Source organism: Bos indicus, chromosome 8, assembly GCF_029378745.1.
Source record: "Bos indicus isolate NIAB-ARS_2022 breed Sahiwal x Tharparkar chromosome 8, NIAB-ARS_B.indTharparkar_mat_pri_1.0, whole genome shotgun sequence".
NCBI classification, from domain to species: Eukaryota; Metazoa; Chordata; class Mammalia; order Artiodactyla; family Bovidae; genus Bos; species Bos indicus.
The window spans coordinates 49,224,969-49,252,322 of record NC_091767.1 but is presented as its reverse complement, the minus strand read 5'-3'; the positions used below and the strand labels follow the sequence as shown (position 1 = coordinate 49,252,322).

Here is a 27,354-nt window from a genome sequence, read left to right as displayed (position 1 = left end):
TTGCCTTTATTTTTCCCCTTGGTATAGCTGGATAAACACCTTCTATAGTCGATACAGTGATTTATGGATAATAGGAACTTTTAAATGTAAGTAAAATTTTTGTACATATTTGTACAAAAAAGTCAAATCCTACTTTCAATATAAATAGTATTATAGTTAAATTTGTTTAATTCTTTAAGCATTTGATATTTCTACAAATATGTTATAAGTTTGTAACCAGTGCCACAAACAAATAAGGCCTATTTTCTTTTTACAAATGTCATAAAACCTCATTTCATTTATTCTTTATTGTAGTGCAATATTGTGAAGGTGAGGAAAATATAGGCCGTATCAATGTCCAACTGCCAACATGAACTTTTTGTTGTTCTTTCATTTTTGTTTCTCTGGTCACAAGCCTTTATATGGTACATCACTGTTTGCAGAGTCCAATTATGTAATTCTCTCATTTTAATCATGGTTGACTGCCATATACTTTCTCGCATATGTGTGCTCACTCACTGAGTCATGTTCACCTCTTTGCAACCCCATAGACTGTAGCCCACCAGGCTCCTCTGTCCATGGGATTTTTTCAGACAAGAATACTGGAAGAGGTTGCCATTTCCTTCTCCAGGGGACCTTGCTGACCCATGGATTGAACCCAGGTCTCTTACTTGGAAGGCGGATTCTTTACCACTGAGCCACTAATCTGGGTTATAATATTTAAATTTCTTTTAAAAGAAAAGCAAAATCTAAAGCAAAAGCATTTGTTTTGTTTCAAGAAATAAAGACGTTTTTCCTTAAAAAAAAAAAAAAAGCAATCATTTTATAAAGATTGCTACCTTGCTCTTCTTTTTTATATATATTATTTTTTATATATAATATATATATGATATAAAAATGATATAATATTATTTTATTTATTATTGAGAGCATTAACCAACATCTGTCATTTTTAATCTTGATTTTCTCCTAATGGTTGATCTTTTCATTTTACTTTTTTGATGCCTGAAGGTAATGAACCACTTTCATATACATTCATAGATTATAATTGTACTATTATAAAGGAAAATGAGGATTTAAGGTAGAACTCTGTGGAAGAAAATGTATGTGTGTATATATTATATATATTCTGTAAGTGCTGAGAATATATATATATATGTGTGTATATATACATATATAGGTGAAGTAAAGTAATAGAACAATTTCTATTTTTAATTGACCAGTTTAAGCAATTGCCATGTTCATTAAGAGCCTATTGTTGCCCCGGTTCTGTACCTGTCCTTCAGATAAAATCTTATTTTGCAGTCTCAGGAAGAAACTCTTTCTTCAGTATCTTTTCTGGGGGAAAGGCAGAACATGTTTTATAAAGTAAAAATGTAAGAATTTCATCTCTTGGTTTAATGTCTCAGTTCAGTTCAGTTCAGTCACTCAGTCGTGTCTGACTCTTTGAGACCCCATGAACTGCAGCACGCCAGGCCTCCCTGTCCATCACCAACTCCTGGAGTTCACTCAAACTCACATCCATCGAGTCGGCGATGCCATCTGTCCTCCCCTTCTCCTCCTGCCCCCAATCCCTCCCAGCATCAGAGTCTTTTCCAATGAATCAACTCTTCGCATTAGGTTTAATGTCTAAAAAGACCTTAAAAAGTGAAGATAATGCAATGGTTAAATATTATTTTTGCTTGTTTTATTTTATTTTCCCCTTCTCATCTGCAGTCAACAACTAAAACCCTGAAGGCTGCCTCTTCCTCTCCCATTCTGTCCTCAGCTTCACATGTATCCTTGGCCAAACTAGACCAATTTCTTTACCATTTTCCAAATAATCTCCATTCCTGCTCTTGCACAATTGCTCATTCTGTTTCCAGTAAAGACACTCCCCTTTTTCCCCATAAATCTTTGCATTCTTTAAAGTGCAGCTGCAACCTATATTATGTACTCCTTAACTTTCTAGTTCATTCCTTTGAGTAAACAATCATACTCTTGTTTATACTAGTACTTAATAGTTCCTTAGTCTCAGAAACGTCTTTAGAGAACCGACAGACTTTTCAAAGCTTTTTTAATTTCAACCTTAAAAAGATCCAGTTAGAAATTATTTTTCTGTTGATAAAAGTGAGGTGAGGCTCACAGGATTTCAGATTTTTTTTCCTTGTAAAAGAAAAGTGAATTGTGACAATATTTGAACTTTCTTTAGGACTACAAATGACATTCCTGCCTATTACAAACAGCATAGTTCACAGTAGGTGTTCCAATTGTTACTCACATGTTCCCATTCAGAATTAGAAGGAAAAATGAGAAAAATCAAACTATGACTTAAGAGGAAGATGGCACTGAATTCCTTTTTAAATAATTTGGTATGAATATACAATTACTTGTGTGGTTTTCTGTGTAATTGTGTGTTTGATATCTATCTCCCCTAACAGACTGTAAGTTCCCTGATTTATTTCTTATTAGTTCCACTCCCCAGCACAGTGCCTGGACTGCAACAGGTGCTTAATAAGTTCTTGTTAAAGGAATAATGAATGATAAGATATCTCTATATTAGAATGAGCTCACTTGTCTGAGGAATTCTTTAATAATAAGGTATCAATCAGAACAATCTGGTTGACTTTCCATGATTGGAAAGCTGTTACTATTCTTTTGAGCTCGAAGGAAATCTACTAGCCATGCTTGAACAGAATGAAGGTGAACCAGTACTGACTGTTAAATAATACAATGCAGGTGCTGTGACTGAGTAACAGATATGGACAGTTTTCATCTCTGAGGTCAAGTCTAGTTTCAGTTTCTATTTTCTAACATTCTTTTTTCTCCTTTCATTTTAAAATGAAATTTTTTTACTGTTAATGACATGATGATAGTAATGAAGAATGGCTTTCTTCTTTAATAACCCATTGAAGACCCATCGTTAACTAACAAAATTTGGAGTGAACAGAATGGGATTTAGAAGGATATCTAAGTAAGGAAAAAATATTATTTGTGTATAATTTTTGAAAACAGAACTGGAAGGTAAAGGAGGGTGGAGAGGAACATTCTAAGGGTGAAGCTCACTGAGAGAATTAAGGATGAAAGAAGCACTGTTAATACTCCCCTGACTTTAAGTTCCTGAGTAAATAAATCCTTTCCATAGTCCCAGTGTAGAGTTGTCTGAAACTGAATAAGTAAGGAGGGAATTCAGGCCATCATGGTAAACCTGAATTAAGACTCTGGCTATTGCTGATATAAAGTACATCTCTGACCAATCAACAGGATTGACTTACCCATGATTCTGAACTTTGAAACATAAAACTTTACATGGCTTTGTCCCTAGGTGGGCAGGTGGCAGAGTAATGGTGCCATTGTATTTATTTATGGTTGACTAGCTGAATCCTAGTGGTTTAAGACTGAGACCCAACAGAAACCAATCTATAGGACACACTCAGGCACTACTGATATTCCTGAGACAAGCCTGAATTTTCCACTTGCCTCAAATGGAAACCAAGGAGAGTGGAGAGCTGTTACGCAGCCCCAGTAGAAATGCTTTACATCCCTATCACGATGCTTTATCATTTAAGTTTTACAACACTGAATTGGTTCCATTCTGCTGTAACACAAATGTGTAAGTGTGTGTGCATGTGTGAGCATCTGTGTCTGTGTGTGTTTAACACTTACTCAATGTCTGGGTTCCTAGATAGCAGTGACTTCAATTTTCTCAGTATTTTTGACAATGATAATGGACATTGTCATTATCCAAATGGACAATGTCCATTTGGAATGGACATTCCAAAGCATTTCCTTTGGAAAAAGTTTAAACACATTGGAATAGTGGACTCTGCTATAGGATCTGGCTCAGAGGGAACTGTAGTTATCATGTTTTATTTATCTTACCCTCATTCCTGCACAGATACTTCGTTTTCACCAAGACTAATAAGGCAAATGTTGATTCAGAAAGGTACATTTACTTCTGGTCATTATTCAGTTTAAATTATTCATTTTACCTAGAAAATACATTAGAATGGTACTTACTAAAACCAGAAACATAAATAATTCACTATATATAAGACAGTTCAGATAAAGTGCCTCAAACCATTTTGTTGATTTGAGTGGAATATTTAAAATACTTATAGCTAGACATATATATTATGTTGCTTATTTTTGAATATGTATTTTAAAGTTGTCTTCATGCCAAGAATCATGTTACTGTTCAAATGAAGTATATGATTGAGCATCTATAACCTTATCTTCTGACTGTGCCTGATTCTTGACAAAACCATCATGTGGGCAGGGATATTAAAAAGTGCCTAGAGCTTTCTTCTGGAGAAGGCAATGGCACCCCGCTCCAGTACTCTTGCCTGGCAAATCCCATGGACAGAGGAGCCTGGTAGGCTGCAGTCCATGGGGTCGCTAGGAGTCTCGGACACGACTGAGCGACTTCACTTTCACTTTTCACTTTCATGCACTGAAGGAGGAAATGGCAACCCACTCCAGTGTTCTTGCCTGGAGAATCCCAGGGACGGGGGAGCCTGGTGGGCTGCCGTCTCTGGGGTTGCACAGAGTCGGACACGACTGAAGTGACTTAGCAGCAGCAGCAGAGCTTTCTTCTCAATCGTGTAACTATAAAGTCTTTTAAGTGAGAGAGGTGGAAGTGAAATCCCATCTGCTACATCCAGCAAGGGTGAAATTTTCTGTTGGTTTTACATTTCAGGGCTTGCAAAACTTTTTTCACATATATTTATTTCATCCACATAATTATATTGTGAGAAAGATTAGGCAGGTAATATTTCACATATTTCAAAACTGAAATGCACTGAAGTTGAGATTTAGTTAAACTGAATAATTAATAAATAGGGGAGTCAGGACATGAATCTAGATTTATAGTGCAGACCACAATGCCCAATTTGACTTAGCTATTTGGAGGCATAAAATTATCTACAATTCTAAATTAAAGACTGACAAAAATTTAGAAAGACAATTTTTGATTGACAATAAAATAAAAACATAAGACTGGAATATGAGGGCTATAGTGACTACAAACCTACACATACACCTACCACGTAATACTGATAGACCCACAGGCATCCACTTTGTTTCCCTTCTTTAGGAGGGTGGGGAGCCTCAAAAGGACACTCATGTTTCTAACTACTACATCATTATTCAGTTTCCTGTATGATTCTTGAAAAACCAGCTCTTCTGGAGTTAGCACTCATGGTATGTTCATACTCTTCAAAGTTTTTTTTTTCCTTTTTGAAACTTTTGTTCTTCTCAGTAATTTTTCATACTTGACATTTGAGACAAAGCTGAGTGATGAAATAATGAAATGGTTTGATTCATTCTTTGTCTTTGTAATTAAAAAAATGCAGTGCAAAGGCACCATGCATGCCTAGTTTTTGTCCACTAAAAATCTTTTCTCTGTGTTTGCTCTTGAACTTCATTGTTTTTCTTGATTTTCTTTGACTTTGAAGTTCTTTTATCCTTGAATTACATCTTACCTTTCAGTTTTTAGATTGGAATCTTCTTTCATTATATCTAGAATCCTGTGTCATGAAATCATTGAAATACTTAGGTTCCAATTTTCTTAGAGTTCCTTAGAAAATAAATATATAAGCTGACTGTCCAAACAATTTTCTTTGATTCTTTAAATTTCAAATAAGTTATAATCCCCACAAAACTGTCAAGAATAAGTTTTATTGATTACAACAAATGTAATACAAAATGTCGTTATTCCATCTTCAAAACAAACCAACCAGAAAACTACAAAAACATAATATAAATCAAAAGCATAGACATCATGATTTACTTTGATTTCACAGATATTGGAGAATAATCCAATTAAATAAACTTCAAAACACTCTGCCACTCTGTATGTCCAATATATTTAAATAACTGATGATTTTTTGATTGGAATTTATGTTTCATTCAACTTTCTAGTAATTTAGACAGTTTCTTTTTTGGGGTTATTTCTTTTCTTTTTTTTCTTTTTAATTTATTTTTTTATTGAAGGATAATTGCTTTACAGAATTTTGTTGTTTTCTATCAAACCTCAACATGAATCAGCCATAGGTATACACATATCTCCTCCCTTTTGAACCTCCCTCCCATCTCCCTTCCCAGCCCAACCCTCTAGGTTGATACAGAGCCCTTTTTTGAGTTTCCTGAGCCATACAGCGAAGTCCTGTTGGCTATCTATTTTACATATGGTAATGTTGGCTTCCATATTACTCTTTTCCTACATCTCACCCTCTCCTCCCCTTTCCCCATGTCCATAAGTCTATTCTCTATGTCTGTTTCTCCACTGCTGCCCTGTAAATAAATTCTTCAGTACCATTCTTCTAGATTCCATATGTATGTGTTAGAATATGCTATTTATCTTTCTCTTTCTGACTCACTTCACACTGTATAATAGGTTCTAGGTTCATCCATCTCATCAGAACTGACTTAAATGTGTTCCTTCCTTTGGCTGAGTAATATTCTGTTGTGTATATGTACCATAACTTCTTTATCCATTCATCTGTTGATGGACATCTAGGTTGCTTCCATGTTCAAGCTACTGCAAATAGTGTTTCAATGAACAATGGGATACATGTGTCTTTTTCAATTTTGGTTTCCTCAGGGTATATGCCTAGGAGTAGGATTGCTGGGTCATATGGTAATTTTATTCCTAGTGTTTTAAGAAATCTCCATACCATCTTCCATAGTGGCTGTATCAATTTGCATTCCCACCAATAGTACAAGAGTGTTCCCTTTTCTCCACACCCTCTCCAGCATTTATTTTTTGTAGACTTTTTGATGATGGCCATTCTGACCGGTATGAGATTATATCTCATTGTAGTTTTGATTTTCATTTCTCTAATAATGAGCTATGTTGAGCATATTTTCATGTGATTGTTAGCTATTTGTATGTCTTGTTTGGAGAAATGTCTGTTTAGGTCTTTTTCCCACTTTTTGATAGGGTTGTTTGTTTTTCTGGCATTGAGCTGTATGAGCTGCTTGTATATTTTGGAAATGAATCCTTCATCAGTTGTTTCATTTGCTATTATTTTCTCCCATTCTGAGGGTTGTCTTTTCACCTTGCTTATAGTTTCCTTTGCTGTGCAAAAGCTTTTAAGTTTAATCAGGTCCTACTTGCTTACTTTTGATTCTATTTCCATTACTGTAGGAGGTGGGTCATAGAGGATCTTGCTTTAATTTAGGTCAGCGAGTGTTCTGCCTATGTTTTCCTCTAAGAGTTTTATAGTTTCTGGTCTTACATTTAGGTCTTTAATCCATTTTGAGTTTATCTTTGTGTATGGTGTTAGGAAGTGTTCTAATTTCATTTTTTTACATGTAGCTGTCCAGTTTTCCCAGCACAATTTATTGAAAAGGCTGTCTTTGCCTCTTCAAAAATAAGGTACTCATAGGTACATGTGTTTATTTCTGGGCTTTCTATCTTGTTCCATTGGTCTATATTTCTGCTTTTGTGCCAGTACCATACTGTTTTTATGACTGTAGCTTTGTAATACAATCTAAAGTCAGGAAAGTTGATTCCTCCAGTTCCATTCTTCTTTCTCAAGACTGCTTTGGCTATTCGGGATCTTTTGTGTTTCCATATGAATTGTAAAATTTTTGGTTCTAGTTCTGTGAAAAATGCCTTTGGTAATTTGATAGGGATTGCATTGAATCTGTAGATTGCATTTGGTAGTATAGCCATTTTCACAATACTGATTCTTCCTACCTAGGAACATAGAATATCTCTCCATCTGTTTATGTCATCTTTGATTTTTTTCCTTCATGTCTTATAATTTTCTGTGTATAGTTCTTTCATCTTCTTGGGTAAGTTTATTCCTAGATATTTAATTCTTTTTGTTGCAATGGTGAATGAGATTGATTCTTTAATTTCTCTTTCTGATTTTTCATTGTTATTATATAGAAATGCAAGTGATTTCTGTGTATTGATTTTGTATCCTGCAACTTTGCTAAATTCACTGATTAGCTCCAGTAATTTTCTGATACTATCTTTAATCTTTTCAATGTACAGTATCATGTCATCTGCAAATAGTGAGAGCTTTACTTCTTCTTTTCTGATCTGGATTCTCATATCAGACAAAATAAACCTTAAAATAAAGAATATTACAAGAGATAAGGAAGGACACTACATATGATCAAGAATCAATCCAAGAAGAAGACATAGCAATTGTAAATATTCAACATAGGGGCACCTCAATACATAAGACAAACACTAGTGTACATAAAAGGAGAAATTGAAAGTAAGACAATAATAGCAAGAGACTTTAACACCCCACTCACACTAAGGGACAGGTCATCAAAACAGAAAATCAATAAGGAAACATGTCTTCAATGATACATTAGATGAGATGGATCTTATTGATATCTTCAGGACATTCCATCCCAATGCAGAAGAATACACCTTCTTCAGGATAGACCACATCTTGGGTCACAAATCAAACCTCAGCAAATGTAAGAAAATTGAAATCATATCAAGCATCTTCTCTGACCACAATGCTATGAGACTATATATCAATTATAAGAAAAAAAAACTGTAAGAAACACAAACACATGGAGATTAAACATCACGTTTCTAAATAATCAACAGGTTACTGAAAAAAATCAAAAGGGAAATCAAAAAAGTTCTAGAAACAAATGACAATGAAAGCATGGCAACTCAAAACCTATGGGATGCAGTAAAAGCAGTTCTAAGAGGGAAGTTTATAGCAACACGATCCTACCTCAAGAAACAAAAAAACCATCAAATAGACAACCTAACTTTACACCTAAAACAGCTGAAAAAAGAAGAACAACAACAGCAAAAAATTAGTAGAAGAGAGGAAATCACAAAGATCTGAGCAGAAATAAGTGAAAAAGAAATGAAACAATCAATAGTAAAGATTAATAAAACTAAGAGCTGCTTCTTTAAGAAGATAAAATTGACAAACCTTTAGCCAGACTCATCAAGAAAAAAAGAGAGAAGAATCAAAGCAACAATTAGAAATGAAAAAGGAGAGATTACAACAGACAATGCAGAAATACAAAGGATTCTAAGAGACTATTATGAACGACTATATGGCAATAAAATGGATAACCTGGAAAAAATGGACAGATTCTTAGAAAAGTTCAATCTTCCAAGACTGAATCAGGAATAAATAGAAATTATGAACAACCCAATCACAAGCACTGAAATTGAAGCTGTGATCAAAAATCTCCCAAAAAACAAAAGCCCAGGACCAGATGGCTTCCCAGAAGAATTCTATCAAACATTAAAAGAAGAGCTAATGCCTATCCTTCTAAAACTCTTTCAAAACATTGCAGAGGAAGGAACGCTTCAAAACTCATTCTATGGGCCACCATCACCCTGATACCAAAACCAGACAAGACAACATGAAAAAAGAAAACTACAGGCTAATATCACTGATGGACAGAGATGCAAAAATCCTCAACAAAATTTTAGCAAACAGAATTCAACAACATATCAAAAAGCTCATACAACATGATCAAGTTGGGTTTATTTCAGGAATGCAAGGCCTCTTCAATATATGCAAATCAATCAATGTCATACACCATATTAAAAAATTGAATGATAAAAATCATATGATAATCTCAATAGATGCAGAAAACGCCTTTGACAAAATTCAGCACCCATTTATGATTAAAACTTCAAAAATGGGCATAGAAGGAACCTACCTTACATAGTAAAGGCTATATATAATAAGCCTACAGCAAACATTATTCTCAATGGTGAAAAACTGAAAGCATACTCCCTAAGATCAGGAACAAGACAAGAGTGTCCACTTTCGCCACTATTATTCAACATAGTTTTGGAAGTCCTAGCTATAGCAATCAAGTAGAAAGCTTTATGATGTAAAGTATTGTATTTTGCTTCCATTGATGATGTGACTGTTTGGGGGAAATATTAAAAATTCCAACTTAAAGACTTTCCTGATTGTTGAAGAGCAAAAAATAAATGATTTGATTTTCATCATTCTCAAAGTACCGATCTTAGATTTTTTAAAAGTATCATCAAGATGATGACTTACTCTCAGCGAAAAAAAAAAAAAAGAAAGTCCTTACGCTTTCTACAGATTTGAGCTTAAAATATAGCAATGATTTCTAAGAAGCAAAGTTTAGGAAACCCTGTGTTTCTTCTTACAGAAATAAATTTGTGGAAAAAAAATGATCTACCATGAATTTATCTCTTTCAAGTGAGAGGAGATTCAGAAACTTTTGATGGGTCGTCAGTAAATGTTTTCCTGCTAAGACAGTGATGATTGACTAATATTTCAGCACAATTTTGGGTAGAGGAACAATGCAATTAAGACATGTTCTAGGAAATATTCTGTTCTATTTCACATGATACTTAGTTAATGCTAGGATGACATTACTTCTTTCTGAGAATATGACAAGACATATGAGGAAACAGGGAGTATCGATTGAAAGGTACCTCTTGGAAGTATTTGGATTATGGACAGTTACCTCATCTGTCACGGAAACAGAAAGCTACTTTGATGAGCAAGAGGCAGAACATATCCTGAGTACAAATGGGGAGGCTTGCTACAACTGGTTCATCAGGGTGGGGCCACAAGAGTCAACCAAGGAAAAAACTACATCATACATAAAATGCAAACATCAAGCCAATTGTTGGCCAGAGTCCTGATAGAGTCCTTAATAAGATTACTAAGAAATAAATACCTTGGCTCACCGTAGAGTATACAATGTGAATCATAAATACTCATTCAGTTCAGTTGCTCAGTCGTGTCCAACTCTTTGCGACCCCATGAATTGCAGCATGCCAGGCCTCCTTGTCCATCACCAACTCCTGGAGTTCACTCAAACTCACGTCCATCGAGTCGGTGATGCCATCCAGCCATCTCATCCTCTGTCATCCCCTTCTCCTCCTGCCCTCAATCCCTCCCAGCATTAGGGTCTTTTCCAATGAGTCAACTCTTCACATGAGGTGGCCAAAGTACTGGAGTTTCAGCTTTAGCATCATTCCTTCCAAGGAACACCCAGGATGGATCTCCTTTAGAATGGACTGGTTGGATCTCCTTGCAGTCCAAGGGACTCTCAAGAGCCTTCTCCAACACCACAGTTCAAAAGCATCAATTCTTCAGCATTCAGCTTTCTTCACGGTCCAACTCTCACATCCATACATGACCACAGCAAAAACCATAGCCTTGACTAGACAGACCTTTGTTGGCAAAGTAATGTCTCTGCTTTTGAATATGCTATCTAGGTTGGTCATAACTTTCCTTCCAAGGAGTAAGTCTTTTAATTTCATGGCTGCAATCACCATCTGCAGTGATTTTGGAGCCCCCCAAAATAAAGTCTGACACTGTTTCCCCATCTATTTGCCATAAAGTGATGGGACCAGATGCCATGATCTTCGTTTTCTGAATGTTGAGCTTTAAGCCAACTTGTTCACTTTCCACTTTCACTTTCATCAAGAGGCTTTTGAGTTCCTCTTCACTTTCTGCCATTAGGGTGGTGTCATCTGCATATCTGAGGTTATTGATATTTCTCCCGGCAATCTTGATTCCAGCTTGTGCTTCTTCCAGCCCAGCATTTCTCATGATGTACTCTGCATATAAGTTAAATAAGCAGGGTGACAATATACAGCCTTGACGTACTCCGTTTCCTATTTGGAATCAGTCTGTTGTTCCATGTCCACTTCTAACTGTTGCCTCCTGACCTGCATAGAGGTTTCTCAAGAGGCAGGTCAGGTGGTCTGGTATTTCCATCTCTTTCAGAATTTTCCACAGTTTATTGTGATCCACACAGTCAAAGGCTTTGGCATAGTCAATAAAGCAGAAATAGATGTTTTTCTGGAATTCTCTTGCTTTTTCCATGATCCAACAGATGTTGGCAATTTGATCTCTGGTTCCTCTGCCTTTTTTAAAACCAACTTGAACATCTGGAATTTCATGGTTCATGTATTACTGAAGTGGTTAGCTAATTTGGATTGACACTTTGTGGGTCATTTATTATTGATGGAGTTCCAAGTATAGAGGCTATTCAATTTGTTTACTGTTTTCTTTATGGGATTGGATGTACAGAAAACTTTACACATTCAGTAAATAACTTCACCCAAACTCTAGTGTGATGAAACATTGAGTTATGAAGGTGTTTTAATTAAACTATTTTATTCAAGCTATAATTTAAAACATTAGATTAAAACTAGAAATAGTAAGAGAAACAAAATTAATTTTTCACAAAAATAAAGATTATAATTTTTAGAGAATTAGTCATTACAAAGTAAATGTTACAGGTTACAGAGTAAAGCAGTGGCATTAGGTGAAGATTTAAAGCTTGATATAATTAAACTACTTTGAATCATACCCACTTATTTTTCACTCTGTATTTTCTATATGTCTTATATGTAGAACATGAACATTTTCTAGAGAAAGACTCTTTTCCATCCAAAATCAGCTTTCGTATTTTTCCTGCCTTCCCATTTTGCTTTAGCCCATCTTAAGTAATAAAGGTTAAAGGTAACATTTATTGCTCACATTCACACTGTAGAGCATTATACCATTAAAACCATCTGCAAACCAGATACCTGTATTTTCCTTCCCTTACAAGAGGCCTTACATTGGTTAAATAACTTGCCCACAGTCTGTATGTGAAAGAACATGAACTTAAACTGGGGTCAATTATTTTCTAAACACCATTCTCTGAAAAGCTATGCCATAAGCAATCCAAGTATAAGCTTCTTCCTTATAGAACTTTCATTTTAATATAGTTTAGTGTTAAGTGTATTTCAAAAATTATGAGAAAATGAATTAAGCCAGAGGAGTAAAACTTTATTTTACACACATACTTTTTTTGTTGAAGTTTGTTTATTTTGTTTTTACCATGCCTTTTTCCTTTTTTAAATTTTTTTTAACTTTCCATTTTAATTGGTGTATAGTTGATTGTTTTTTTACCATTCATAAAGAAGTTTTGGGGGGACTGAATTTATGTGATTTCTCTCATCTTTAAAAGAGAGATGGTGTCAATGTCATTTACTTTTTGTATCCATGGATATGATGTGAAGATGATGTATTTAGAATAATAAGATGAAGAGAGTTCATCTTTATAAGAATTAACAGCAGAGATTCTGGAATCTAATTACTGCAGAACAAATTTGAATTGCTATTTACTAACTATATAAATTTTACCAAGTTTCTTAATCTTTCCGTGCCTCAATTTCACATCTGAAAAATACACATAACAACTAGTATTCCATATAGCTGCTACTTGATTATATGAGAAAAATCTGTGTAGAAAGTTTAGCACAATATCTGGTAGATAGACATTTCTCAGAAAAAGATTTATTTTCTTTGTCACAACAAATAAAACAAAAGACTAGACCATAAAAATAAGAATATGGCCTCTAGACCACATTAAGGAAGATGATTTTCCTATATAAAAGTGACTTTTGAAATAAGACAAGTTTAGGTTTTCTTTTGGAAATGGTTGTTTTACCAGTTTGCATTTTTTTTTTCAGAATAAAAAGGAAGTTGTTTTAGAGAATGAATTCATTTTTAGTACTGCTTTGATGTTCTCTGAATTTCTTTCTGTGTTTTGAGACACATGATTCAATTTTCCTAAGAATTTATTCCTTAAGGAAAATAGATTAGAAGAGATCTTAAGAAGCTGAAAGAAAACAAGTGAATTATTTATGATTGCATTTCTCCTGATTGTGTTTGTGAGCTGCCATTCAGAACAAGCAAAATATTTACTTTATTATCAGAAGACTGTATGTCATAAAAAAGGAATAAGGGAAGTTTTATAAATGATCTAATGAAAAACTCTGAAGAAAAAGCAGCAGCAGGTTAGAAATGTTGCCAGTGATGCTATAGAAGCATAAATATTACTGATACTAGAAACCAAGGAGGAGAGAAAGACAACAAGGGTTTCTGAAGCTGTAATGTTTAATACTAGAAACTCAAGGAGATGCAAAGCCCAAAGGCTGAAAGTCTAAGCCTGTCACAGCTTGTCTTTCTTTGGAGTCTGTAGCTGTCAAGGCACTTCCTTTGCTGGTTGCTATAGAAATAATTATAGTACAAGACATTGAGAATTCAAAGCAGATGGATGTCAAAGTAGAAACGCTGTCATCTTTGTGTGTTTACTCTAATATCCTTAGGGTGAAAAAGATAGAATTAAAGACAAAAAGCATCATATTTTGAATTGAAAATTAAGAAATATAGGTTAAACGAAGTATTTCATTTCAGCACAAAGCAGTTAAGTGAGGGCTATTCACTGAAGCCTTTAGAGTGATCAGCAAATGCTAACAAAAATAGAAACTAAGGGTTCTTGTCAAGTGGGAGAATGTTTGATTTAAATCAAGAAACTGAGGATAAGTATATCTTTGAAAGGATTATTTCATCCTGTAAGTGATCTCTTTTTAGGTTTGTAGTTATATGCCGGGATATCACTACCTTGAAAAAAATATTCAAAAAAACCAAAGGTATTTTTTTTTTTGCTATCACCATATTAACTTTGATTCTTTCTTTCATTTTAATTTCTCCTGTTAGATTTATCATATATAAAGGATATATTATAATATATAAATATGTGTGCATATATGTACATTTGTGTGTATATGTATGTGGGTAGATATTATTTCTATCCTGTTCTATCTTTTAATCTTTCTTTTAAGCAGTACTATAGTATCTTGATTTCTAAAACTGATTTTTAAAATTTCTTGATATTCAATAGAGCAATCCCAGCATCTTCTTCAAGTTTCTCTGGGCCAAGACATTTTGATAATTTTAAGCACATAGTCACATTTCCCATTTTGGCATGATAATTTATGGAAGGTTACTATGATAGCAATTATGGCTTTTTGATCATTATGAAATAGTAGATGACAGAGTTTACTAAAAGGCCTAAGTTCTAAGACCACATACTGGTTCTACAGTGGCTATTCATTTCTTTTGACTCATCTGATGTTGAAAATTTGTAATTCCAGCTCGGGGAAAAAAGACACCTGAATTTAATCTACCTGTATACCCAAGTTAATCATTCCATAATTAATACTCCTATTTAAGTTTATCTTCAGTATCTCAAGTAATTCTGCCAGTTAAGAAACGAAAATAAATGTATGGGTGTAGTAATATTTGCATTCTTATAAGCAGTGATAAACAGCTCCAATTCTAGTTCAAAGAATGAAACGAATAAAATGCTAAATGGAAAATACTAAGAGTTGGACATGACTGAGTGACTGAACAAACAAATAAATTTTGTTAAACATGTGTGTATGTGTATGTTCAGTCATGTCTGACTCTCTGCAATCCCATGGACTGTAGCCTGCCAGGCTCCTCTGTCCATGGAATTTTCCAGGCAAGAATACTGGAGTGTGTTGCCATTTCCCACTCCAGGGGATCTTCCTTACCCACGGTCAAACTCACATCTCTTGACTCTCCTCCCCAGGCAGGTGGATTCTTTACTGTTGCACCACCTGGAAAGCCCTATTAAGATTGTGTGATGTTCAGTTCAGTTCAGTTCAGTGTCTCAGTTCAGTTCAGTTCAGTCGCTCAGTCGTGTCCGACTCTTTATAACCCCATGAATCACAGCATACCAGGCTTTCCCGTTCATCACCAACTCCAGGAGTTCACACAAACTTCTATCCATGAAGTTGGTGATGCCACCCAGCCATCTCATCCTCTGTTGTCTCCTTCTCCTCCTGGCCCCGATTCCTCCCAGCATCAGGGTCTTTTCCAATGAGTCAACTCTTGGCATGAGGTAGTCAGAGTATTGGAGTTTCAGCTTCAGCATCAGTCCTTCCAATGAACACCCAGGACTGATCTCCTTTAGGATGGACTGGTTGGATCTCCTTGCAGTCCAAGGGACTCTCAAGAGCCTTCTCCAACACCACAGTTCAAAAGCATCAATTCTTCAGTGCTCAGCTTTCTTCACAGTCCAACTCTCACATCCATACATGACCACTGGAAAAACCATAGCCTTGACTAGACGGACCTTTGTTGGCAAAGTGATGTCTCTGCTTTTTCATATGCTATCTAGGTTGGTCATAACTTTCCTTCCAAGGAGTAAGTGTCTTTTAATTTCATGACTGCAATCACCATCTGCAGTGATTTTGAAGCCCCCAAAAATAAAGTCTGACACTGTTTCCACTGTTTCCCCATCTATTTGCCATGAAGTGATGGGACCAGATGCCATGATCTTCGTTTTCTGAATATTGAGCTTTAAGCCAACTTGTTCACTTTCCACTTTCACTTTCATCAAGAGGCTTTTGTGTTCCTCTTCACTTTCTGCCATAAGGGTGGTATCATCTGCATATCTGAGGTTATTGATATTTCTCCCAGCAATCTTGATTCCAGCTTGTACTTCTTCCAGCCCAGCATTTCTCATGATGTACTCTGCATAGAAGTTAAATGAGCAGGGTGACAATATACAGCCTTGACTTACTCCTTTTCCTATTTGGAACCAGTCTGTTGTTCCATGTCCAGTTCTAACTGTTGCTTCCTGACCTGCATACAGATTTCTCAAGAGGCAGGTCAGATGGTCTGGGATGCCCATCTCTTTCAGAATTTTCCACAGTTTATTGTGATCCACACAGTCAAAGGCTTTGGCATAGTCAATAAAGCAGAAATAGATGTTTTTCTGGAACTCTTTTGCTTTTTCCATGATCCAGCGGATGTTGGCAACTTGATCTCTGGTTCCTCTGCATTTCCTAAAACCAGCTTGAACATCTGGAAGTTCATGGTTCACGTATTGCTGAAGCTTGGAGAATTTTGAGCATTACTCTACTAGCATGTGAGATGAGTGCAATTGTGCGGTAGTTTGAGCATTGTTTGGCATTGCCTTTCTTTGGGATTGGAATGAAAATGGACCTTTTCCAGTCCTGTGGCCACTGCTGAGTTTTCCAAATTTGCTGGCCTACTGAGTGCAGCACTTTCACAGCATCATCTTTCAGGATTTGAAATAGCTGGAATTCCATCACCTCCACTAGCTTTGTTTGTAGTGATGCTTTCTAAGGCCCACTTGACTTCACAAACATAGAGCATTGTAATAAGTTCTGGTGTTTAAGAGTAATCCTGTTTGCAAGGGTCTAAGCATTGGGTTGGGACTTCCCTGGTGGCTCAGACAGTAAAGCGTCTGTCTACAATGTGGGAGACCTGGGTTCAATCCCTGGTCGGGAAGTTCCCTGGAGAAGGAAATGGCAGCCCACTCCGGTACTGTTGCCTAGAAAATCCCATGGACAGAGGAGCCTGGTGTCCATGGGGTCGCAAAGAATCAGACACAACTGAGTGACTTCACTTTCTTTCTTTCACTAAGCACTGGGTTGAAAAAGTGATTTTTCTTTATATATAAAAATTTCCACAACCAGTCAAGACTGAATATAGTAAAAGTTAAATGAACAATATAGCTGTATAGAGGAGGAAGTGACTACCAAGAGATGGAGGTCATTGGGAAAGGCTTTATTAAAGCGTTAAAAGAGGGTAGCACTCACACAAAGAAGTTGCAAAAGAGTAACGGTAAGAATCATTAGCCTGTATAAAGAAACTAGAAATGTGCATAGTGGGCTAGCTAATTTCAAATTATAGTGAATTATATGCAAAATATGTAAAATGATATGGCAGAAATCTCTGCCATAAGCCAATAACCCAGATGAGGAAATGGCATTCCATGAAAACTGATGAAATCAAGCTTCTGCTCATCCAAATTTAATAATTTTTAATTACATGTATCAAGCCATGCTCTTGTCAGCTGTCCATCTATTTTTCCTTTAGCAACATCTTAGGATATTAGTCATCACCATAGTGATGACTCCAGAGAAGGTGATGGCACCGCACTCCAGTACTCTTGCCTGGAAAATCCCATGGACGGAGGAGCCTGGTAGGCTGCAGTCCATGGGGTTGTGAAGAGTTGGACAGGACTGAGCAACTTCATTTTCACTTTTCACTTGCATGCACTGGAGAAGGAAATGGCAACCCACTCCAGTGTTCTTGCCTGGAGAATCCCAGGGACGAGGGAGCCTGGTGGGCTGTTGTCTATGGGGTCACACAGAGTCGGACACAACTGAAGGGACTTAGCAGCATACTGATGACTCAGTGGTTGATTATGGCCTCTTCACCTCCACTCCTCAGGAATCCTATCATTCCCACTGACTACAGGGAGCCCAGTTCTCTAATAATTATTGTCTGTCCTCAATCCTGGAGCAGTCACCACTGAGCTTCCTGACATGCCAGTACCTCCATCACTAGCATGTTCCTCATAAGCTTAGTGATGAGAGCATTCTCTGCCCCTTCCAAAGAACTTAGCCATCTGGCGGGTACTCAGCTGTTACACAATAGAGCCATTGTAGCATGCTTACTTTTCTGAGCCTTTTGATCCCTTCCTCAAAGCTCTGCCAAGGGAGTTCTGTCATTTGCACTTAATTTAATATGAGCCTTTTGTCCGCACAAGCCTCCAGTAACCATCCATCCCAATAGTGTTTTAGGACCATTTCTAGGTGCTCTTGCCAGGGAGCTTTCAGTCATGGGAGAATTCTCCCTACTGGACAATTCTCCTTTATGGAACTTATCTTTCATCATCCCTAATCCCCAAGCAAGTCCAGTGCTATCAAGATCAACTTCTTGGAATACTCTCTCCCGCCCCACCTCTGATTTATTTTGCTACAATTAATCATGTCCTGAGGTTTCTTTAGTAAATAACTCCTTTTTGCCTCTAGCAGGAAAGTACCTCCTTAGTTGGCTCATGTTAAGACTTGTTATAGAACTAGAAGACAAGGGGAGGAAATGGGGTCAGATCCTGAAGAGAACAACTGTTATCCTCCAAGGCATCCATCTCAGTTGAGGGTTGTTGTTTTTTTTTTTTTTTAAATTAATTAATTTATTTGACTGTGCCAGGTCTAAGTTGTGGCATGCGGGCTCTTCAGTCTTAGTTGCAGCATGTAGGATCTAGTTCCCTGACCAGGAATCGAACCCAGGTCTCCTGCATTGCAAGCTCGGAGTCTTACCCACTGGACTACCAGGGAAGTCCTTAGTTGAGGTTTTGGTATGGTCTTCAGGCAAGAGAAAGCTGCTGTTCTTCAGGAAAACAAAGTAGACTATGCTTGCAGGTCCAGGGGTTCAGAGGAATCTGGGGGCCCTTATTCTGAGCATGTCTCTCTCTCTATATATATATATATATCTCCATTCAATGTCTTAGGGACTCCCTTCTTCCCTATCAGGATTTTTATTTTAGCATAAAGACTAGCCAAAGCTGTGGATTCAGTTTTCATTAGCTCTACTATTTTTACAATAAAAAAGTGTGTCTGAAATAATAGAAAATTTATATATTGCCTCTGCTCCCAGTTCTTGGCACAGAGCTCTAGAGCCTTGTAATTCCTAAGTGATAAAAGTACTAGGAGCAACTTTAGTTCTAATATTTGACCTTTGTGCTGACATGAGCTCCTAAATCCCTTGGAATTTATCCCGTGGTGATAGCAGTGTCTTGTGTTCCATGAGGTGACTCTTGGTGGGCTCTTGGATGAGGACTGGTCCCCAGAAAGAGCAAACCATGATTGCTGCTGCTAAGTCACATCAGTCATGTCCGACTCTGTGCGACCCCATAGACGGCAGCCCACCAAGCTCCCTTGTCCCTGGGATTCTCCAGACAAGAACACTGGAGTGGGTTGCCATTTCTTTCTCCAATGCATGAAAGTGAAAAGGGAAAGTGAAGTCGCTTAGTTGTGTCTGACTCTTCACGAACCCATGGACTACAGCCCAACAGGCTCCTCTGTCCATGGGATTTTCCAGGCAAGAGTACTGGAGTGGGGTGCCATTGCCTTCTCCGAAACCATGATTAGAGGCTTGGAATTCTTTTAGCCCCACTACCCATTCTCTGGGGGCTTCTCTAGGGTAGTTCAGTCAGCAAAGAATCTGCCTGCAATGCAGGAGACTGGGTTCGATCCTTGGGTCGGGAAGATACCCTGGGGAAGGAAATGGCTACCCACTCCAGTGTTCTTGCCTGGAGAATCCCAGGAACAGAGGAGCCTGGCAGATTACAGTTCATGGGGTCACAAAGAGTCTGAAATGACTGGGCAACTAAGCATGCACCCATTCTCTGGAGAGGGAAGAAGGGCTGGAAATAGAGTTAATGATCGATCTTACCTGTATGATGAAACCTCTATAAAGATCCCAATATTATGAGGTTTGGAGAGTTTCCTAGCTGGTGAACATGGGGAGTTGCTGGGAGAGTGACATGATATACCCAGAGAAGGCATGGAAGCTCTGCACTCCTTCCCGTGTACTTTTCCCATACACATTTCCATCTAGATGTTTATTGTATCCTTTAGCATAGTCTTTGTTATATAATAAATGATCAAACATAAATGTTTCCCCGAGTTCTGTTAGTTGTTTTTTGAGCAAATGATCAAATCCAAGGGGGAGGAGACCATGGGAACTTCAGATTTATAGCCCAGTTGAATGAAAGCTGTGGGCATCCTGAGCAACTACTAAGTGGAATTGTCATCTTAGGTGGAGAGAAGTCTCATGGGACTGAACACTTAACTTGTAGGATCTGGTGCTCTCTCCAGGTAAACGGTGTCATAACTGAGATAAATTGTAGCACATACAGCTGATGTCAGAGAGAACTGCTTGGTGTGGGAGAAAAAACCCACATACCTGATGTTGCAAGTGTTGTAATTGTTGTACACAACAGAAGACCAAAAAAGTTTGGAAAAAAAAAAAGGAGACACAGAGGAAGAGTGAGCTTTTTTCCCCCTCCTATAATGCCTCATCCAATTTCCATTTCAATCAGCCTTCTAGCTACAAAAACTCAGGATCTCTTTAAATGCTCCCACACAGACTTTCTAACTTCTTTTTCACAGTACCGAGGTTGGTAATTGATTAATCTGAACCTGTCAGTTTTCTTCTTCAAACCAACAGTAGCACTTAGCAACAACGAACACAGTCCTTATAATTACTGAGCCCTCCTTATCTTGGAAATGCTTAGAACTGTGCGTCAGTGTGTCTCCTATCATCTATTCCCATCCAGACTCAACAACGATGAAAATTATAGCCATTATAATGCCAGAGTGAGCAGGAGGTTTTAAACATGGTTTATCTCCAACAATGGGATCTTTATTACTATCTAGCTGGCAAGTGATCTAATTCCAAAATTGCATCCTAAGAGTATGCTACCTGGGACCACTTCTGAAATTACTTATTTCCAGTAGGGTTTCAGCATTAGTTTCCTAGGATTACCACAACAAAATCTCACAAAATTTGTGGCATAAAGCAAGAGAAATTTTTTGTAAATTTCCAGAGGCTAGATATCCAAAAATCGAAGTTTTGGTGGGGTTGGTGTCTTCTAGGCACTCCTAGGAAGAATCTGTTCCATGCCCGTCTCCTGGCTTCTGGTGATTAATTAGAAATATTTGGCATTCCTTGGTGTATGGATATATTACTCCAACCTCTTCATCTATCTTCACATGTTGTTCTCTCCTTTTATTTCTGTGGTCACATGACATTCTCCCTGTGTATCTCTGTCTCTTTATGTTCAAGTTTCCCTCTCCTTATAAAGACACCAGTCATATTGGACTTAAAATCAATATTGCTCAGTATGACTTTGTCTTAACTTGAGCACATATACAAAGACCCTATTTCTGAATAAGGTCACATTTATGCATTAGGATTTCAACATATCTTTTGGGGAGACATAGTTAAACCCTTAACAGTCCCAAGGACAGATAAAGACAAATCCTGTGATGAGAATTTGTGTGTAAGTGATTTATTAGGATATATTACCAAGAAAATGTTGTACAAGAGGATGTATTATCAAGCAGCACCCAAATGAGGGTAACTTTTGCTCATTCTAGTCATAGAGTCCTGGGGATGGTATAGGTCACAACTCAAGCGTCAGCAAAGACAAAGATGATTCTCACCTCTGTACCCATCAGTCACTGGTTCAAAGCTATAGCTGGAGGAACATAAATTCCCAGGTATATTTATTCCTGCGTGTAACAGGAAAGGTGTTAAGATGGCTTGAAGATAGCTGTTATGGAATGATTTATGCCCCCCCTAACTCATATGTTGAAGTCTTAATTCCAAGTGATGCAGAATGTAACTGTATTTGAAGATAGGGCCTTTAAGGAGGTAATTAAGTTAAAATGAGGTCATGTGGGTAGACCCTAATCCAATATGACCAATGTCCTTATAAAAAGAGATTAGTATGCAGATGACACAAAGACAGAGGGACAACGACCATGTGAGGACACTCCAGAAAGACATAATAAGTGTTCTACTGAAACTTGAAACACATATTTTGTCAGTGTCGGCTCTGAAAATTTACCCAGGTTTGTTTTTATACAATGGAGACAGAAACAAGTATACATATGGACCTTAGGAGATTCCTTTAGATGCATCTTGATATTTCTACATATGATGATAAAGTGAGTGGGTTAATCGAGTAACAGGAGTTGGATGAGTGCAAGGTACCAACAGAGCATGGATGCTTCAAGTTTGAAGACATGGATCACTCCACAGAGTGATTAACCTAGACCACATACAATTTTAACCAAGGATGAATAGTTGTAGAGGAGTAAGAAGAGCCCTTAGTTGATGGCTGCTGTTGAAAACTCTGCTTCATTCGATATATCTTATATTCTGTTTTCATATTTGCACACACAAGGGACTTATCTCACAGTCCTAAAAAATACAATTCATAGCCAAGTTTGAGGAATTGTTATATGTAGTTGGGGAAATATATGAAACAATCACACAAATAGCAGAATCTCTTTGCTTCTCTAAAGGACAATTTAAGACTCATATTATTGCCCATTAAGTTAAACCTGTTTTTATATGCTTTTATGTTTTCATATCTAATCAGTATAATGTCTCATTGAAAGGACATTCTACTATATAATGCAACATTAAAGCTGATCTTACTTTAGTCATTACTAATCATAATTGTATTGTTTGCATACTTTTTATCTTTAGTTGGAGTTATAATTTTATATATTCATTTCCTACAGAAATGATTTTCTGTGGATCTGTAACTCAATTAGTATTTCAAATATTTTTGTTAATACACACTTAGAAAAATATCACAATAATGATAATTTAACTTTCAAACATTTAAAAATAGAATGTAAAGATGCAAGTTTTATTTTAGAAAAAAAAAGCAAAATGATGGATATGGTATTATCATTTTTTTCCAATTAGGAATATTTTGTGTAAATATATACAAAAGTCAGTTTACTATAATCTTGATTCTGACAAGCATAATAATAAATGTGAAATCACTTAGTTGAATTTTTAATAAATAAATTAAAACTTTTGCATGTGACACTATAAGTGATATAAGAAAATTATAGGTTAACTGCAGGGATGAATCCATTTAGAGGTATTGTTTATAGTCATAGAATGGAAACTATTCCCAAAACAATTCAACCTATGGTAGAATAGTCTTCAAGACTTTTCTCAGAAAATAAACATCTAAATAAACGTTGTATTATATTCTATAGGAATCATTATTTTGGTGTTAGTTTCACAAATGTTATTTTCACACCCAATGTTAATTAACTTTCAAATCTGTTAATTAAAACAGCAGAATCTCATGTTGTAATATAAATAAAAAGACAATTTTCTTCCCAGGGAGCCAAGCTAAGTCAGTATTCAGAGCCTAGAAACAGAATATAGACAAAAATATTAACCTTACAACTCAGGCAACCTCTAATTACGCATACATGAAAATGTAGATTAAACAAAATTATTAAAATGGAATAGCTCCATGCTTATAGTTCATTAGCTCTTGATGAAAAAGAGGACAAAAATTGTGTAATTCTTGTATAACTAGTTAGGAGCTGATGGTGGAAACATTTTGTGAAAACACAAATCAGTTCACATTCTAATATTATCTCAATCAAACCTACTCTTACTCATGTCTCTACCATCCTCCTTGTTTTCTCTAACCTGCAAAACTTTTGCCTTATTTATCATCCCTTGGCCAGTAACTGAGAAGAGGTTCTTGGAGGATATCCTACCTGCCTTCTCATCTCAACCAATATCAATCAAGTCAGGCAATATTTTAGGTACTGAAGATATAGGAGTGAACAGAAGTCCACATACCTGTCTTCTTTAAGATTATATTTCACTCAAGTGATAGACATAAATAAATTAAACATAACTAAATAATGATCTTCTCCACCTTTGGCTGCAAAGAATATCATCAATCTGATTTCTGTGATGTCCATGTGTAGAGTCTTCTCTTGTGTTGTTGGAAGAGGGTGTTTGCTATGACCAGTGCATTCTCTTGGCAAAACTCTATTAGCCTTTCCCCTGCTTCATTCTATACTCCAAGGCCAAATTTGTCTGTTACTCCAGGTGTTTTTTGACTTCCTACTTTTGCATTCCAGTCCCCTATAATGAAAAGGACATCTTTTTAGGGTGTTAGTTCTAAAAGGTCTTGTAGGTCTTCATAGAACCATTCAACTTCAGCTTCTTTAGCATTACTGGTTGGGGCATAGGCTTGGATCACCATGATATTGAATGGTTTGCCTTGGAAATGAACAGAGATCATTCTGTCGTTTTTGAGATTGCATCCAAGTACTGCATTTCTAACTCTTTTGTTGACCATGATGGCGACTCCATTTCTTCTAAGGGATTCCTGCCCAGAGTAGTAGATATAATGGTCATCTGAGTTAAATTCACCCCTCCCAGTCCATTTTATTTTGCTGATTCCTAGAATGTCGACATTCACTCTTGCCATCGCCTGTTTGACCACTTCCAATTTGCCTTGATTCATGGACCTTACATTCCATGTTCCTATGCAATATTTCTCTTTACAGCATCAGACCTTGCTTCTATCACTGGTCACATCCACAACTGGGTATTGTTTTTGCTTTAGCTCCATCCCTTCATTCTTTCTGGAGTTATTTCTCCACTGATCTCCAGTAGCATATTGGGCACTTTGGGCTCCAAAATCAGTGCAGATGGTGATTGCAGCAATGAAATTAAAAGACGCTTACTCCTTGGAAGGAAAGTTATGACCAACCTAGATAGCATATTCAAAAGCAGAGACATTACTTTGCCAACAAAGGTGTGTCTAGCCAAGGCTATGGTTTTTCCAGTGGTCATGTGTGGATGTGAGAGTTGGACTGTGAAGAAAGCTGAGCACTGAAAAATTGATGCTTTTGAACTGTGGTGTTGGAGAAGGCTCTTGAGAGTCCCTTGGACTGCAAGGAGATCCAACCAGTCCATCCCAAAGGAGATCAGTCCTGGGTGTTCATTGGAAGGACTGATGCTGAAGCTGAAACTCCAGTACTTTGGCCACCTCATGCGACGAGTTGACTCATGGGAAAAGACTCTGATGCTGGGAGGGATTGGGGGCAGGAGGAGAAGAGGATGACAGAGGATGACATGGCTGGATGGCATCACAGACTCGATGGATATGAGTTAGGGTAAACTCCAGGTATTAGTGATGGACAGGGAGGCCTGGCATGCTGCCATTCATGGGATTGCAAAGAGTCAGACACGGCTGAGCGACTGAACTGAACTGAACTGAAATAGTGATCTTAAATCCTGAATCTTACTCTCTTGCTTTGCAACCTTAAACAAGTTATTTAACCTACTAAACCTCAAACATTTTTTAACCTATAAAAATGGGAATGATAATATTATCAGTGGCTGTGTGTATACAGACACACATGTGGGGCTTCCCAGGCGGCACTGGTAGTCTACCTGCAATACAGGAAGAGGTGAGTTTGATGCTTGGGTTGAGAAAATCACCTGGAGAAGGAAATGGCAACCAACTCCAGTATTTTTGCCTGGGAAATCCATGGACAGAGGGGCTTGGCAGTCTATAATCTGTGGAGTCACAAAAGTTGTACATGACTTAACAACTAAACAACAACAACATACACACACACACACACACACACATATATAAACATACATAGAAAAGAATGTATATATACAGCTTTCATTAACAGAGAATTATAAATCCCCAGCAGATTGAGCAAAGATTCTTATGTAGACAGAAATCAAGCTCATATAAATTGCCTTTGTTGAGACGATGAAATAGAGAGAAAAATATAAATTACGGGTGATCCAGTGAGCAAAGAACCTTGTTATTCAATTTCTTGTGTTGAGGCAGAATCCAGAAAAAATAAGAAGGTTAAACATCAAAAATTTTACTATAAGGCTGCTTACCTAACCAGAGAGGTACTGATTTCATTCATGATATGATTTCTGTAGAACAAAAGAGATCACCCTGCCCCCAAATAATTTCCAATGTCCTACCAGTAGAAAGCCAGTGTTGTTGTTGTTCAGTCACTAGGTCATGTTCGACCCTCTGTGACCCCCCTGAATGACGGCATGCCAGGTTGCCCTGTCCTTCACTATCTCCCGGAGTTTGTTCAAACTCATGTCCATTGAGTTGGTGATGCCATCCAACCATCTCATTCTCTGTCATCCCTTTCTCCTCTTGCCTTCAATCTTTCCCAGCATCAGGGTCTTTTCCAATGAGTTGGCTTTTCACATCAGGTAGCAAAAGTTTTAGAGCTTCAGCTTTAGCCTCAGTCCTTCCAATGAATATTTAGAATTGATTTCCTTTAGGATTTACTGATCTGATCTCCTTGCTGTCCAAGGGACTCTCAAGAGTCTTCTCCAACACCACAGTTCAAAAGCATCAGTTCTTCAGTGCTCAGCCTTCTTTATGATTCAACTCACACATTTGTACATGACTACTGGAACAACAGACTGGTTCCAAATAGGAAAAGGAGTTCGTCAAGGCTGTATATTGTCACCTTGTTTATTTAACTTATATGCAGAGTACATCATGAGAAATGCTGGACTGGAAGAAGCACAAGCTGGATTGCCAGGAGAAATATCAATAACCTCAGATATGCAGATGACACCACCCTTATGGCAGAAAGTGAAGAGGAACTGAAAAGCCTCTTGATGAGAGTGAATGTGGAGAGTGAAAAAGTTGGCTTAAAGCTCAACATTCAGAAAATGAAGATCATGGCATCTGATCCATCACTTCATGGCAAATAGATGGGGAAATAGTGGAAACAGTGTCAGATTTTATTTTTCTGGGCTCCAAAATCACTGCAGATGGTGACTGCAGCCATGAAATTAAAAGATGCTTACTCCTTGGAAGGAAAGTTATGACCAACCTAGATAGCATATTCAAAAGCAGAGACATTACTTTGCCAACAAAGGTCCGTCTAGTCAAGGCTATGGTTTTTCCTGTGGTTATGTATGGATGTGAGAGTTGGACTGTGAAGAAGGCTGAGCACCGAAGAACTGATGCTTTTGAACTCTGGTGTTGGAGAAGACTCTTGAGAGTCCCTTGGACTGCAAGGAGATCCAACCAGTCCATTCTGAAGGAGATCAGCCCTGGGATTTCTTTGGAAGGACTGAAGCTAAAGCTGAAACTCCAGTACTTTGGCCACCTCATGCAAAGAGTTGACTCATT

At 37.2% G+C, this 27,354-nt stretch overlaps 1 long non-coding RNA gene across 1 annotated transcript in view; it reads left to right on the top strand.

The window, feature by feature from the left end:
• The first annotated feature begins 891 nt into the window (after window positions 1-891).
• LOC139184551 (uncharacterized) overlaps window positions 892-27,354 on the top strand; it is a 61,752-nt gene continuing 35,289 nt past the window's right edge. The window contains exon 1 of the long non-coding RNA XR_011568072.1: window positions 892-27,354. This exon is cut by the window's right edge and continues 24,949 nt beyond it. This is a non-coding gene — a long non-coding RNA (uncharacterized lncRNA).